At 39.7% G+C, this 16,193-nt stretch overlaps 1 non-coding gene across 1 annotated transcript; it reads left to right on the plus strand.

The window, feature by feature from the left end:
* The first annotated feature begins 15,843 nt into the window (after window positions 1-15,843).
* On the plus strand, window positions 15,844-15,950 carry LOC141722289 (small nucleolar RNA R71). Its single transcript, XR_012575308.1, has one exon. It is a non-coding gene; the product is annotated as a small nucleolar RNA R71 (small nucleolar RNA).
* Window positions 15,951-16,193: the final 243 nt, after the last annotated feature.

Below are 16,193 nucleotides of genomic sequence, written 5' to 3' on the forward strand. Positions count from 1 at the left end.
GTTGCTTTCTTAAAATCTCCGCTTTCTTTAAGGATTCAGTTAGTTCATCTTTGGCAGTCTTGCACTCTATCTTCAATTTTTCAAACTCAACAAATTGAGTCTCTAGCACATTGCTTCTTTCACTTAAAAACAAATTATTCTATTTAATTTTAGTATTTTCTTTAGTGTGAGATTTGAATGTAACACGCAGATGATATAATTCAGTAGACATGTCATTTACAGTATCATTACACTCAGCTTTAGATAAATATGCCAGATTAGTGGTGATTACCTAATTACTTGATGAAATTACTTTTGTTTCATCTGATTTGGCCATATATGCTAGATTGACATAGCTTGTATCATCATCATATTCTAGTCCATCAGCATCCTTTTCATTTTCCTATGTGATGAAAGCCCTTTCCTTTTGTTTGAGAAACTCAAAATATTTCTGCTTATAATCCAAAGCTCAAACTTCTTTTTGCCAGATCAGACTTTCTGCATTCGCTAGCAAAATGACCTGCCAAGCCACACTTGAAACACTTGAATTTAGACTTGTCAACCATGTTACTATTTGACTTGGATGCTCCAAAATTCTTCTTGAATTTGAGCTTGGCAAACCTCCTTGATAGAATAGCCAGATGCTCATCTATGTCATCCATTTCATCTTGACTAAGATGTTCTTCATGTTTAGTTACTAGCCCTTTTCCCTTGCCTTCACAAACTCTAGGGTTTGGTGTAGATTCAACAACTTCAACCTTTGTCTCCTTCTCTTTCTCTTGCTCAGCAACCAATGTAATGGATCCTCCTTTCTTTCTTCCTTTCTCCAGCTTCTTATCTTGCTCTATTTCAAGCTCATAGGTTTTTAGAATTCCATACAGTCTGTCCAAGGTAAATTCCTTATAGTCTTGAGAATTTCTTAATGAGACTGTCATAGGCTTCCATTCCTTTGGTAGAGATCTAAGGAATTTAAGGTTTGAGTCCTTTGTTTGATAGACTCTTTTATGCAATTTTAGAGCAATCAGCAGTTTTTGAATTCTACTGAAAATGTCAGTGAGTGACTCACTTTCATCACTATAAAAATGCTCATATTGCTGAATCAAGAGTTGCATTTTATTTTCCCTTACTTGCTCAGTTCCATCACATATAACCTGAATAGTATCCCAAACATCCTTAGCAGTTTTGCAGTTTATGATGTTGTCAAACATGTCACCATCAACACCATTAAACATAATATTCATGGCCTTCTTATCCTTGTGGACTTGCTTAATATCTGGATCATGCCATTCTGCTCTAGGCTTTGGGATGGATGGCTCATTTACTGTAGCAGCTCTCATGGGAACATGTGGACCTTTCTCAATACAGTCCACATATCCTTCATCTTGAGATATGAGATGCAGGTGCATCTTCACCTTCCAAAGGTGATAGTTGTCTTTGTCCATAAACCTCCAACATCTTTCCTGCTCATCTTGTTAGTTGTTGTGATCTTTAAACTCTTTGTTCTTCAAGAGCTTGCTCTGATACCAATTATTATTCCCAGACAATCTAACAAAGAATTAAAGAAGGCGGGTTAAATGTAATTATGGCTTCTTTTTCAATTTTAAGAATAGTTCTATTATGAATATATAACTGTGTTTGATTTATAAATGATGCGAAATGAAAGTAGTAGAGAAATCAAATCACAAAGTAATTAAATACAAGTACTTAAAAAGTTTCCGGTGGATTGAACTTTTCCACCAGAGATATATATATATTAATAAGAGAACTCTGTGTTACAATATAGTACACAGCTTCTTACAAGTTGAACTCACAAGAACAGAGAAATTCTTTACAGATGTAGCTTTTTCTATTTCTCTGGTAATGGCTTACTCACTTGGATCATAGTTCTACTTGCTACTCTTGGTTTATATATCACCAAGTAACATGATAAAGAGACAAACAAATAAGATAAAATGTTTCTAGTCTAATTCTCATGCTTCTTCATTTCTCAATCCAGCATCTTTGAATATCTTCAGTTTAACATGGAAATGGAAATATTTCTTTGTTCTCTAAAACCTGTAATTAGGATGTCACATTCCATTTGCATACAATCAACGCATGTGACTGTCAAGTCACTATCAACTGCTCTTTTGAATTTGTTCATCCGTTGAAACTCAGATTGATCATCCGTTGAAACTCCGTGGGATCATCCGTTGAAACTCGGATTGATCATCCGTCGAGACTTAAGTTGATCATCCGTTGAAGCTTAGTGAAACATCCGTTGAGACTGTCTTCATGGAAATTAACTCCATTTCATTTATATAATATTACAAGACATCTAATATTTACACTTAACCAACCTATCTTGCATATCAATCTAGTAGTCAACATGACTTAAATATTCTACAGCATCTAGTTCACTAAGGCATTATAACATGCAGAAATGTGCTACCAATCTTATTTTAACATAAGCGGCTCTTTCAACGGATGTTGAAGTGATCATCCATTGAAAGCTACAAACACACTAAATAATATCTACTAAGTATTTTGTTCAAATTATCATCAATTACACAACATATTCCTAAAAAGACCAATAGCAAGATTAAGGGTTTAGGGTTAAATATGTCAAAGTATGTTATTCCCTAACAATATAACAAAAATTACAGAACGGGGGTGAATGTAATTATGGCTTCTTTTCGAGATTTATAAATCTGTTCTAACTCAATATATATATATATATATATATAAGTGTTTTAATTTGCAAAGTGTGGAATAAGGAATTAAGTAAATCAAACACAAAATAATAAAAATACAAGTCTTTAAAACTTTCTGGTGGATTTGAATGTATCCACCAGATATATATATATATATATATATATATATATATATATATATCGATTTGAGAATTCTGTGAAGCTTAAATTGGCTCACAGCTGCTTTACAAGTGAACAAACAAACTACAGAGAAATTCTTAATAGTTACAGCTTTTTCTATTTCTCTTCTAAATGTGTTTGCTTAGTTAAGGTTTTCTACTAGCTATACTTGGTTTATATATCACCAAGTTTACAAGGTAATAAGACAAGATAATAAAACAAAACCTATCAAGTCTAACTCCATGCTGCTTCATTACTCTATTCCAGCATCTTTGAAAATCTTCATGACTTGCATAGAAATGGTAATGCTTCTTTGTTCTCAATTTCCTGCTAAACAGGCTGCCACATTCCTTTTGCAAACGCCCAATGCATGTGACTGTGTTATCACTGTCAACAGATATTTGAATTGATCATCCGTCGGGTACATGCTTGTTATCCGTCGGGTAGCTTTGTTGATCATCCGTCAGGTAGCTTTGTTGATCATCCGTCGGGTAGCTATTTGACACTTGACTTCATTTCAATTATGCAGAATTACAAGATATCTCATATTTACAATTAATCAACCTATTTTGCATATCTACTAGTGGTCAACATGACTCATATGCTACTACAGAATCTATACAAAGTTGTTTGCAGAAATGTGCTACAATACTTATTATTACATAAGCTACTCACTCGATGGATGTCAAATCATCATCCGTCGGGACTATATTGGATCATCCGTCGGGACTCAATTTGATCACCCGTCGAGTGCTATAAAATTCACTAAGTAAAATCTACTAAGGTGTTTTGTATAATTTATCATCAAGTTCACAACATATTCCTAACAATCTCCCCCAATTTATGTCTACTGGAATTGTAGCCATAAATTAAGAGAAACTTGATGATAACAAAACACTTCTAAGAACACAGATTGAAAATAGTAGATAAAACTGATAAGTGCTGCAAAATTTACTGAAAAGTGAATAATGCAAAGTATACAAAGAATAGCTCACAATCATTATCAAGGTGCTCCTCTAGTCTGAGCAGATAAGTCTATTTCCTTGATTGTCTAGGTTTCTTCTCAAGCCTCCTGTTGTTCTCTTCTATCTGGTTTTGGAGTTGTCTATGGAATTCAAGTTCATCAGCTTCTGAGAGATCTAGCATTCCTTGCATTTCCAACAGAGTCTCATTGCTAGAGATACTTAATTGGTCCTTCAATCTGAAAAATCTTTTAACTCCTTTTTCATCCCTGAATTCCATCAACCAATAAGGCCTTAAATGCACTCTCTTTCCTATGAAGAGAATAGATAGAGTTTTGGAAGTGCATCTTTGGCTCTATTACTCCTCAGCTCCTCAATCTTCATTAGAACTAATCTTCTAGCACTAGCATGGTATCCAAAGTTCTTTTTGAAAGATGAGTAGATCTTTATTAGTACAGATTGGCTTTCTAGAAGAATCCTGTGAAGTGGCCATATCATCTCTTTTTCTCCCTTGTATTTGAATGCCAGTCTTTCAGGGAGATGTCTGTGAGCATCAATTCCTCTAACTTCTTCCAATTCATCTAAGTAGAGGTTAATGTCAGAAAACTCTTTTGATGTCACAGATGTACAGCATATCTCCTTTGTTGACTGTGGATTTAGATTTAAATAGGGTTTTGGATTTGAGAATCATTGGTTTCACCTTCTTGCTAGCTCTTGTCTTTGTCTTCTTTGTCTTGAAGATAGGAAAATTTAGCTCAGGAATAGGAAAAACTATCCCAGTCTACTGGCTCATCCTTAGGAACAATTGGCTCACCATGAATATTCCTTGTTGGATCAACCACCTTGAATTCTTCAAATACCACTGAGGGTTTTAATGTCTGAGTTGTAGTTGTAGGCTTTTTGGGAATTTGGTCTTCCTTTTCCTCATTATTAAAGTCCAATTTTCTTTTAGAGTGGAGCTTGTATCTGAATCTTCTTTTCTATTGTGGTTCTTCTTGTACATCATGATCCTTAGGTTCAGCAATTACACTTGGTTGTATAGGAATTTCTGTTGTTGTTTTTACAGCTTGAAGCTTGGCCAAGATATCAGCTTGCTTCTTCTTTTGTTTAAGTTTTTAGCATCCAGAGCAGCTTGCTTCTTTTCTTACCTGATTCTTTCTTTCTCTTCCTTCTTAGCTTCCACAAACATGGGGTGTCCAGCCACCACACAAATTTCCTCACCATTTCTGTAAATCTTGGTTTATCTTCTTTTAAGTGTCGAATCAGTTGGATCTTTGTAGAAGGCAATTGACCTAGCCAGCAGTTTCTTCTCATTAGGCCTAGGTGTCTCATACACAGTATCCATAGGATTCTTGTCTGAAAACTTTGAATAGTTTATTTTAGGCTTCATGATGAAATCTGCTTTTGGAGATTTGATGCAAGATGTTTGGCCTTTTTCCAGATAATTCATACTCATTTCATTCACAGAAATGTTCTTGACTTTAGAGTGATGAATGAATGTTTTGTCTGGATTCTGAATTGGCCCAAACGTTTATTGAATTTCTGCATCTATCTTTCTCCACTTTTCTTTCAACTCCTTCTCAGCTGCTGCTGCTACATCAATCTTTAGCAGTTTGTCATCTTTGTTTAGTTTTGTTGCTGCCAGATTTATGATATCAATACTGTCCATGGATGGTGGCTTTGTGAAAGAAATTATTCGGACAATTACTTTGCTGACTTGGATGTTTAGCACTTTCTGCTCCCCATCACTCCTTGATCCCTCTTGACTGATTGGGATAATAGCATTTTCTTTTTCCCTTTTTTTGTTATCAGCAAGTTGAGTAGAGGAAGAGGTTTGTGCTACCACTAGCTTTTGAAGCAAGTTTGTTTGTTGTGCTTGATGGAGATGTATAGCTGTTAGAGAAGCTTCCATAGCAGTCATTCTTTTATCCAGGGAATCCACTTGAGTAGCAAGATCTGAGTTCTTCCTTAGCTGTCTCTTAATATCAATCATTGTAGCTTCTGGAAGTTTGGCATCCAATCTTTCAGAAATGTCCTTTTTCATTTGATCAATTTTACTTTTGATAGAAGTGACATCCTGATTGTGTTAAAAGCCTTGGATTTGTTATAATTGAAGAGAATTAAGGTGTGCTTGTAGGAGCTTCTTGGTGCTGGCATTGGTTGTGGATTGAAGAGCAGATTGTGTCTGACTGATTACTTGAATGAGGGTTGTCTTGAAATAATTTTCATCACATTTCTTTGAAAATGCCCAAGTTGGCATACCAGATCTGGAACTAGGGCCTACTTCTCCCCTATGTCCAGTGCCCCTCTTCACTATCATCACCAAAGAATTCTTCTGATCCACCAGCTTCACAATCTATGTCATCACCAGTTGTAGAAGGCATAGCTATGATGGGATCATTTGCCCTTTGCATGGATTGAGTAGTGTGCACCAAATTCAGCATCCTTTCTGCACTTTCATTGCCCTGTCCAGCCAAAAGTTGATATGCTGGAACAGGATGAGTAAATGTCTCAGCATCCAAAGAGGTGGAATCTATAATAGCTTGACTTTGCTGAGATAGATCCTCTCTGTTTGTCTCATTGACATTCATTAACTCACTAACAATGATGTCCACCCTTATTTCTCTAGTACCTGCTTTTCTCTTAATTTCTCTCTTTTCTTGCATCAAGGGCTCCCCTTGGCTTCCCACCCTCGCACCTCACCTTCACCATCTAAGGTGGGACTCCTCTCACTCACTTTTGCCAGTCCTGAAGAAATGGACTGCATTTATTCACACATTTTCTCTCCTTTTTCCTGGGAGCAACCCAGACTCTCACTCAATTCACTCCCTTCCCTCAGTCCTAAGAGTGATTGTACTACTACTAAGTCTTCTGCACTTGTAAGAATTGAAGAAATTTGAAGTTGTGTAGAGACACCCGACGGATGAGGAATATCCATCAGGATAGTAGTTTGGCTATCCGACGGATGACTGCTGTCAAGCTTATCCGTCGGGATACAGTCACTACTCGATGGATGATGAATATCTGTTAGGGCGAAATCACGCACTAATATTCACGCAAGTATACGCGTTCGCAAGTAATATAGAATACTTTCTAGTTCGTTCCCTCAGAGACTCGGACTAATTTATTATCTAATTTAACTCACTCACCAATGTATGACTACTTCTCAATGATAAGATAATAACACTTAAAATTGTTGATTAAATATTAACTATAATTAACTACTTAATTAACCACTTAACTAACACTTCAATTTATCAATAATAAAATACTCATGAGATCACAACTTCATTATTACTTCCTTCTATAGCCATAGTTATTACCTTTAGCATGTGACAGTGATGATATTAATCGAATAACACGAAACTGATAAAAGCCAACTTTCATTGTACTAATACCATTCTACCAAACATCCACAATCAAGATAGAAGTTGAATAGTCATCAATTATGTTGAGTTCCTATATGTCTACAGAAATTGACAACACAACGATTTAAGCACAAGTTATCCCTTTTTGATTACATAGGGCAAATAAAACTGTTAGAGTTACCCACTAATCATGCACAACGTACATGAACCTATGCTAGCATGGCAAGTTCTAAATCTCAAGATCCACCGTCGCTTCACAAGAGATTAACACCCTATCTTATATGTTCGCGACGCACATAAGACGAATACGCACAACCAATACTAGATATCATGCAATCATCACATACTAAAGTATTAAACAATTAACAAAAGAATTCTATAATAAATCTGTTGCAACCCCATGATCATGATTAGCCCATAATAGAACTTATCGCCATCATGGGTTCATATGAAATCATGATAAACAAACACAAGAAAATAATAACTAAACTGATTATATTAAAACAGAGTACGTCACAAGAGTAATTAAGTCAAAGCAAGAAAACTAGCATCCAACGTTACAACGAAACAAGAATCACAAGAATATATGCTTCCTCTTCGTTGCTGTGTGCTAATCGGTCTTCTTCCTTATCTCCTTCGCTTCTTGCAAAACACAATCTAAAACATAATCTCCTCTTAATACTCTGTGAAAAACGTCTCAAATCTACCTATATAATAGTCCCATAAAACTCAGATTACATAGAAGTTGGAAGCCAAACAGAAGTAGAAGTCTAAAATAATATATCTTTTTCCCCGACCCTGCGCGGCCGCTCAGCATTTCTGCGCGGGCGCGCAAGGCTGCTGCGCGGCCGCTCAGCATTGCTGCGCGGGCGCGCAGGACCCTACTGGAAAAATTCCAGGTTTGCTCCGATTCTTCGCCGTAATCTGCCCGTTCTTTTCCTCTCTCAATGGTGAACACATGCCAAGGCTTATTCTTGATGATTCCTCCTCCGAAATGCAACTAATACCCTGAAATGCATAAACACTAGAAAAACGCATCAAATACACAAAATACTTGATTTCAAGACACCAATTTAAGCCATTTTAAGACGTTCTAAGTGGTATAAAATGCCACTTATCACACCCCCAAACTTAAATTGATGCTTGTCCTCAAGCGTCACAGACTCAAAACAAATAAAAAATATGCATGAATGCAATCTATATGAAAATGCAACGATCCCCCTTACTACAATTAACCAACCAAATTGTCACGTCTCAACGAATGCAGTTAGACACTAAAGATCAATAAACTCATGCAAACAGACATATAGCCAGAAACGTGGTGTGTGCAAATGCTTAACAGATATGCTTTGGAACTAGACCAATTACTATGACTAGACTATCCTCAAGGCAATCCTACGATTATACAAAGAATAAAAATTCTAGGCACAAAGTGATATACAACACTACAAGAACTCTGGAGCTTACTACGGAATCATGCTTTTTATTTACAACTCAAATGCTTATTTGACCGTGCAATGAGTGAGGTCCACAAAAGACTTATACAATGGTATCCATGTAACGAGCGTTAGGTTAGCGGATCCCAGACTCTAAAAGCCTTAGGTCACTAGGCACAAAGTCCCCTAAGAACTTAATAACTCGAATACCAAAGAGCCCACTCTTGATCAATTATGCAAAAAAAAAAAAAAAATTCTTTTTTTTTTCTTTTTTTTTTTTTCTGAGCAAGTGCGTTTCGCTCCATCTTGCTCAACCCTAGACTACTCGCATAACATGCGAGCCGGCTACTAGCCATTTGACGCCTAGCCACAACTAGCAACAAATTCCATTTTTACTCCATTTTTTTTTTCTTTTTCATGCCCTTACCACTAAGAACCTATTATCAAATTCTAAGCATAATAAATAGATTATCCTCAAAAATAATCAGATCATAACAACAATCTAGCCCTTAAGCATTCTCTAAGACTTAGTGAAAATACAAGTGCTTCTAGCATGCATATCAACCTACACAACTTAATAACACTTTAATGTTATCACTACACTCGCATCAATAACACAAATCAGTCGATAAATCATTGCAAAAGGGATCATGGTATATGCATGAGCTATATGATATGACAAACAAATAAAGCTATAAAAAAAACTCTATAGCAAAAATTATGCAACTATATGAACTAACTCTCATGAATATGTAGCTATATGACACACACAAAATATTCCTTAACTACCACCCCCAAACTTAAAATCTTCACTGTCCCCAGTGAAGGTAGTAGAAAGGAACACAGGGTATACCTACTCGGAGCCATCATCATCATTAGCCTCAGTGGGTGGAGTATCAGGCGGCGGGTATGCAGAGTCCTCACCAAAAACTGGCCACTGGATATCAGCTCCAAGGCCTCGAAAAGCAGTCCCTAACGCAAGGGTGAGCTCCTGAGCAAACCTGCTCTGCGTCTCATACATGACATCCATCCGTCGTGAAAGCCTCCTATACTGGGCATCACCCATCCCAGCACCCTCCTGAGCTCTCGAAGAACTAGCCTCACCATGCCCTGGCCTGGCCATAGTAGCACCTCGTGCTGGACGCCCTCCTGGAAGACGATAACCCAGCCCATGCTCCTCAGGCTCACCACCGGTCCACTCCTGCATCCCATTCAGAGTGCCAGAATCTATCGGAGCTGCTGGCAACTGCAACTGCTCATGAGCCGGCCAGTTCACTCCTACTGCTCGGCATAGCTTTGTAACCGTGGATGCATAAGGGATGTTCATATGCTTTGCTCCCCTCAAAAACTTCAGAAGTCCTTGGTAGATAAACTCACCAAGGTCCACATAGTATTCCTCATTCAGAATTCCCCACAACAACTGTGCTCTCTCAACTGTGACCTCGTGTGCATGTGAAGAAGGCAAAATATTAGCACATATAAATGCATTCCATGCACGGGCATACCTGTTCATGGCGATCGCCGGAAAGTGACGATACTCATTATTGGCTGGACTGCGGTTCCAAATTGTGCCCGGTCGACAGAGAGTCGCACAAATCAAATCCAAGTCAAAATCCTCAGCAGTCTTTTCATTCCAGTTCTCCTCCTCGGGCTTTCTCTCTCGCTGTCCAATCACACGGCGAATCACCGCAGGATGATAATCAACCGTCAGCCCACGAACTACAGAAAACCCATTCTTTTCATCCTTCGCGTTCGCGTAGAACTCGCGAACAACACTCATCGGTACTGCTTCGGGCGACTCACAAAAAGCTATCCACCCCTTCTCTGCAATCATGGGCAACAACTCACCATCCCTCCCTGATGGTAAAAACCCCCTCTCCTTCAGAATCGGCTTCCCCAACAGCCTAGTGTACTCCTCCTCCGCAGCTCTGTCAGTTAACCGAGGCCTTGCAGTAGTACCCCTTGATGAATCAGCAGTAGGAACTGTGCTGCTGCTGTCAATAGTGCGTGCTCTCTTGGGTGCCATTGATTTGTGAATAAAAGTGTGTAAGAACTGATTTTTGATGTTTATGAGAGGGTTTAAGTGTAGGAAGTTGTGGGAGATATGTAGGATAGGTGTATGTATATATAGGGTGTGGAGTAGGTTAAATTAGATTAGGAGTGGGGTTGAGGGATAAAATTATGGGGTAATGGGAAAAGAATTCGTGGGTTTATGGGCTGTGATGGGTTTTTGTGTTTTTGTTTTTTTTTTCTTTTTTTTTTTCTGAACTACAAAAAATTTTCTGGAACTCGACCCCTGCGCGGCCGCTCAGCATTTCTGCGCGGGCGCGCAGCAAGCTGCGCGGGCGTGCAGAGGGTCTCTGGAAAAAATTTTTTCAGCCCCTATTTTCTGAATTTTTTTGTGTTTTTGGATAGGTTATTAACTTCTAAGGGTTCCTGTAACAACAATTCATGGGTTGCCTCCCACGCAGCGCTTCTTTTTCGTCATTAGCTTGACGTTCCGTACCTTTCTCACGTAGTCAACAAAATGGCACTAACCACCTCTCGGTTTGCCATGTCCCCATAGTAGTGTTTCAACCGCTGACCGTTAACCTTGAATGCTTGGTCCGAATCATTCTCAAAAATTTCCACTGCTCCATGTGGAAACACAGTTTTGACAATAAAAGGTCCAGACCACCTTGATTTCAACTTCCCAGGAAAAAATCGGAACCGAGAGTTGAATAACAGAACTTGTTGCCCTGGCACAAATAACTTAGGATGTAGCTTCCTATCGTGCCACCTCTTCACATTTTCCTTATACATTTTGTTATTCTCGTACGCTTGAATTCGAAATTCATCAAGTTCATTAAGCTGAAGCATTCTTTTCTTACCAGCTGCATCTAAATCCAGGTTCAATTTCTTCAATGCCCAGTAGGCCTTATGCTCAAGCTCCGCCGGTAGATGACATCCCTTACCGTACACCAACTGAAATGGTGACATCCCAAGTGGAGTTTTGTATGCTGTTCTGTAAGCCCAAACAGCTTCATCGAGCTTTAAAGACCAATCCTTCCTTGACGGACAAACAACCTTCTCTAGAATGCGCTTTATCTCTCTGTTAGACACTTCCGCTTGACCATTTGTTTGCGGATGATAGGCAGTAGCTACTCGATGATTCACATTATAACGCTGCATCATAGAAGTGAACTTACGGTTGTAAAAATGCGATCCTTCATCACTTATGATTACCCGAGGTGTTCCAAACCTTGTGAAAATTTGCTTATGAAGAAAATTTAGCACTGCCTTTGCATCATTTGTCGGTAAAGCTTTAACTTCGACCCATTTTGAGACATAATCGACTGCCAGCAAGATGTACTGATTATTGTAAGACGAGATAAAAGGCCCCATGAAATTGATTCCCCATACATCAAAGACCTCGACTTCAAGCATCACATTTAATGGCATTTCATCCTTCCTTGACAAATTTCCCACTCTTTGGCAACGATCACACCTTAAAACAAACTGATGAGCATCCTTGAACAAGGTAGGCCAGAAAAAACCTGCTTGCAGAATACGAGCTGCCGTCTTCTCACCTCCATAGTGTCCACCATAAACCGTGGAATGGCAGTCTCGTAATATCCCCTCCGTCTCACAGAACGGGATACATCTCCTGATGATCTGGTCAGCTCCCTGTCTAAACAAATATGGTTCATCCCACATATACCACTTCACCTCATGCAGAAACTTCTTCTTCTGCGTGGATGTCAAATTAGGAGGCATTATATTGCTGACAAGATAATTTACAATATCTGCAAACCATGGTTCTTCCTCCTGAATTGCAAACAACTGCTCATCCGGAAAAGATTCATTGATTAACGTCCTATCTTGTGAAGTAGAATCGGGATTCTCCAACCTAGAGAGATGGTCAGCTACTTGATTCTCAGTACCTTTTCTATCTTTGATCTCTAACTCAAATTCTTGAAGTAAAAGCACCCAACGAATGAGTCTCGGCTTCGAATCCTTCTTAGAAACCAGATAGCGAATAGCTGCATGATCAGTGAATACTGTCACTTTCGTACCAAGCAGATAAGATCGAAATTTCTCAAAGCCAAAGACTATAGCCAAAAGCTCCTTCTCAGTAGTGGTGTAGTTCAATTGGGCCCCATTTAAAGTCTTACTCGCATAGTAGACCACATGGAAGAGATTTTTCTTGCGTTGTCCCAGAACTGCACCTACCGCATAATCACTCGCATCACACATCATCTCAAACGCATCTGTCCAATCTGGTGCTGTAATAACTGGTGCCGTGATCAAACTCTCCTTGAGAGTCTCGAATGCTGCCAAACATTCATCATCAAATTTTAAAGGCACATCTTTCTCAAGTAAATTGCACAACGGCTTAGATATCTTTGAAAAGTCTTTGATGAATCGCCGATAAAAACCCGCATGACCGAGAAAACTACGGATTCCTTTCACCGAATTAGGTGGGGGAAGATTTTCAATGACTCCCACCTTGGCCTTGTCCACCTCCAGACCTTTGCTAGAGACCTTATGCCCAAGGATAATGCCTTCACGCACCATAAAATGACATTTCTCCCAATTAAGCACCAAATTAGTTTCCACGCATCTTTTGAGTACGGCGCGCAGATTATTCAAACATTCATCATATGAGTGTCCAAAGACGGAGAAGTCATCGATGAACACTTCGACGTTATTTCCAATCATGTCAGAGAATATAGCCATCATACATCTCTGAAAGGTGGCCGGGGCGCCACATAACCCAAACGAAACTCTACGAAAAGCAAATGTGCCAAATGGACAAGTGAAGGCAGTCTTTTCCTGATCCTCTGGTGCAATACAAATCTGATTATACCCGGAATAACCATCCAGAAGACAAAAATACTCATGTCCCGCCAATCTGTCAAGCATTTGATCAATAAATGGAAGAGGGAAGTGATCCTTCCTTGTGGCTTTGTTCAATTTTCTATAATCCATGCATACTCTCCATCCTGTAACTGTTCGAGTAGGGATGAGCTCATTCTTTTCATTTGCGACCACAGTGATACCTCCTTTCTTAGGTACACATTGCACGGGGCTCACCCACGAGCTGTCAGAAATAGGATAAATGATGCCTGCATCTAGCCATTTCAGAATTTCTTTCTTCACCACCTCCTTCATGATCGGGTTCAGTCTTCGCTGCTGTTCCACAGTTGGCTTACTTCCTTCCTCTAGCAGAATTTTATGCATACAATATGAAGGACTTATCCCCTTGATGTCTGCTATGGTCCATCCTATAGTCGATTTGAATTCTCTCAAAATCCTTAAGAGCTTGTCTTCCTCACTACCTGAAAGGTCAGCTGAAATAATAACAGGTAACGTAGATGAATCACCTAAAAAAGCATACCTCAAGTGTTCAGGTAATGGTTTGAGCTCTAAGGTAGGCGCTTCCTCTATTGATGGTTTGAGCTTCCCTTCAGCGTTCTTGAGGTCAGAAGTACCAAGAGATTCAAATGGTATATCCAGCTTTCGCTTCCAGGGAGAAGCGTTCAGATATTGTAATTGCTCGTTGCTATCTTCATCATCACTGTCAAATTCCCCCACTAAGGCCTTTTCCAATGCATCAGACATTAGCATGTGATCGAGTTCCGAAGTAACCGCAGAATCAATCACATCCACTTTTAAGCACTCCTCATCTTCTGTAGGGAATTTCATTGCCTTGAATACGTTGAAGGTCACATCCTGATCTTGGACCCGCATAGTAAGTTCCCTTTTTTGCACATCTATCAAGGTACGGCCAGTAGCCAAGAAAGGCCTCCCCAAGATTATGGGAATCTTCTTATCTTCCTCAAAATCCAGAATAACAAAATCTGCAGGAAAGAAGAGCTTATCCACCTTGACGAGCACATCCTCAACTATGCCCCTTGGGTAAGTAATGGAACGGTCAGCCAATTGTAGCGACATGTATGTGGGTTTTGGATCAGGCAGATCCAGCTTTTTAAAGATCGACAAGGGCATCAGATTAATGCTTGCTCCCAAATCACAAAGGCACTTGTCAAAAGTTAGATTGCCAATGGTGCAAGGAATGGTGAAGCTTCCTGGATCTTTCAGTTTTGGTGGTAACTTTTGTTGCAGAACCGCGCTGCATTCTTCCGTGAGAGCAACGGTTTCAAGGTCATCCAGTTTCACCTTCCTTGAAAGAATAGTCTTCATAAACTTCGCATAACTAGGCATTTGTTCCAGAGCCTCAGCGAAAGGTATATTGATGTGAAGTTTCTTGAACACCTCCAGAAACTTCCCGAACTGTCTATCCAGCTTTTGTTGCTGCAATCTCTTAGGAAAAGGTGGTGGAGGATAGAGCTGTTTCTCCCCTGTATTAGCCTCAGGCAGAGTGTGTTCAACAGTAGTCTTCCTTGGTTCCGCCGCTTTCTCCTTTTGCTTAAAATCTTCATCTATAACTTCAGCTTCGACTTCTTTTGCCTTTTCAGCATCAGCTACTTTTCCAGACCTTAAGGTAATAGCCTTGACTTGCTCTTTAGCTTCCTTCCTGCCTGGTACTTCCGTGTCACTGGGAAGAGTGCCAGGTTGATGATTGAGCACTACATTGGCTAATTGACCGATTTAATTTTCCAAGGTCTTGATAGAAACCGCCTGAGTCTTGCACAACAGCTTAAGTTCCTCAAAATCAGCACTAGTAGGTGCAGCTGCACTTCCCTGTTGAGGATATGATTGCCTTGTAGCATACTGCTGTGGTTGCTGGAATCCAGGTGGGTTAAACTGTTTACTCACTCCTTGCTGATATGTTGGCTGAATAGCATTTTGATTATTCCCCCAGCTGAAATTTGGATGATTTCTGTTGTTAGGATGATAGGTCGCTGGTACAGGCTGCTGTTGTCGCTGATAATTATTCACATACTGAACAGATTCGTTGACAAGAGAACACTGATCCGTAGCATGAGAACCTGCACAAAGCTCACAAACCATAGCTATTTGATTAACTCCATACGTAGCCAAAGAATCAACCTTCATTGATAGCGCTTGGAGCTGGGCTGCAATAGCGGTGGCTGCATCAACTTCCAGAATACCTGCGACCTTGCCTGACGTCATCCTCTGAGTTGGGTTTTGATGCTCATTTGCAGCCATCGTCTCGATAAGATTATACGCCTCAGTATAGCTTTTAGCCCATAAGGCGCCTCCAGCTGCTGCATCGAGCATGGGCCGAGATTGGGCCCCCAAACCATTATAAAAACCAGTGATTACCATCCAATCCGGCATTCCATGATGTGGACATTTTCTCAACATTTCCTTGTAGCGTTCCCAAGCCTCGCACATAGATTCTGTAGGTTGCTGCGCAAACTGAGTAAGAGCACTCCTCATAGCAGCAGTCTTTGCCATTGGATAAAACTTCACCAGAAACTTTTGCGCAAGATCTTGCCATGTAGTGATGGACCCAGCTGGTTCAGAATGTAACCAGTCTTTAGCCTTATCCCTCAGTGAGAATGGGAAGAGCCTCAACTTGATAGCCTCATCAGTCACGCCATTATACTTAAAAGTGCTGCAGATCTCGACAAAATTCCTTATGTGCATGTTGGGGTCTTCAGTTGCCGCTCCTCCAAAAGAAAC

Source organism: Apium graveolens, chromosome 4 (genome assembly GCF_009905375.1).
Source record: "Apium graveolens cultivar Ventura chromosome 4, ASM990537v1, whole genome shotgun sequence".
Classification (NCBI taxonomy): Eukaryota; Viridiplantae; Streptophyta; class Magnoliopsida; order Apiales; family Apiaceae; genus Apium; species Apium graveolens.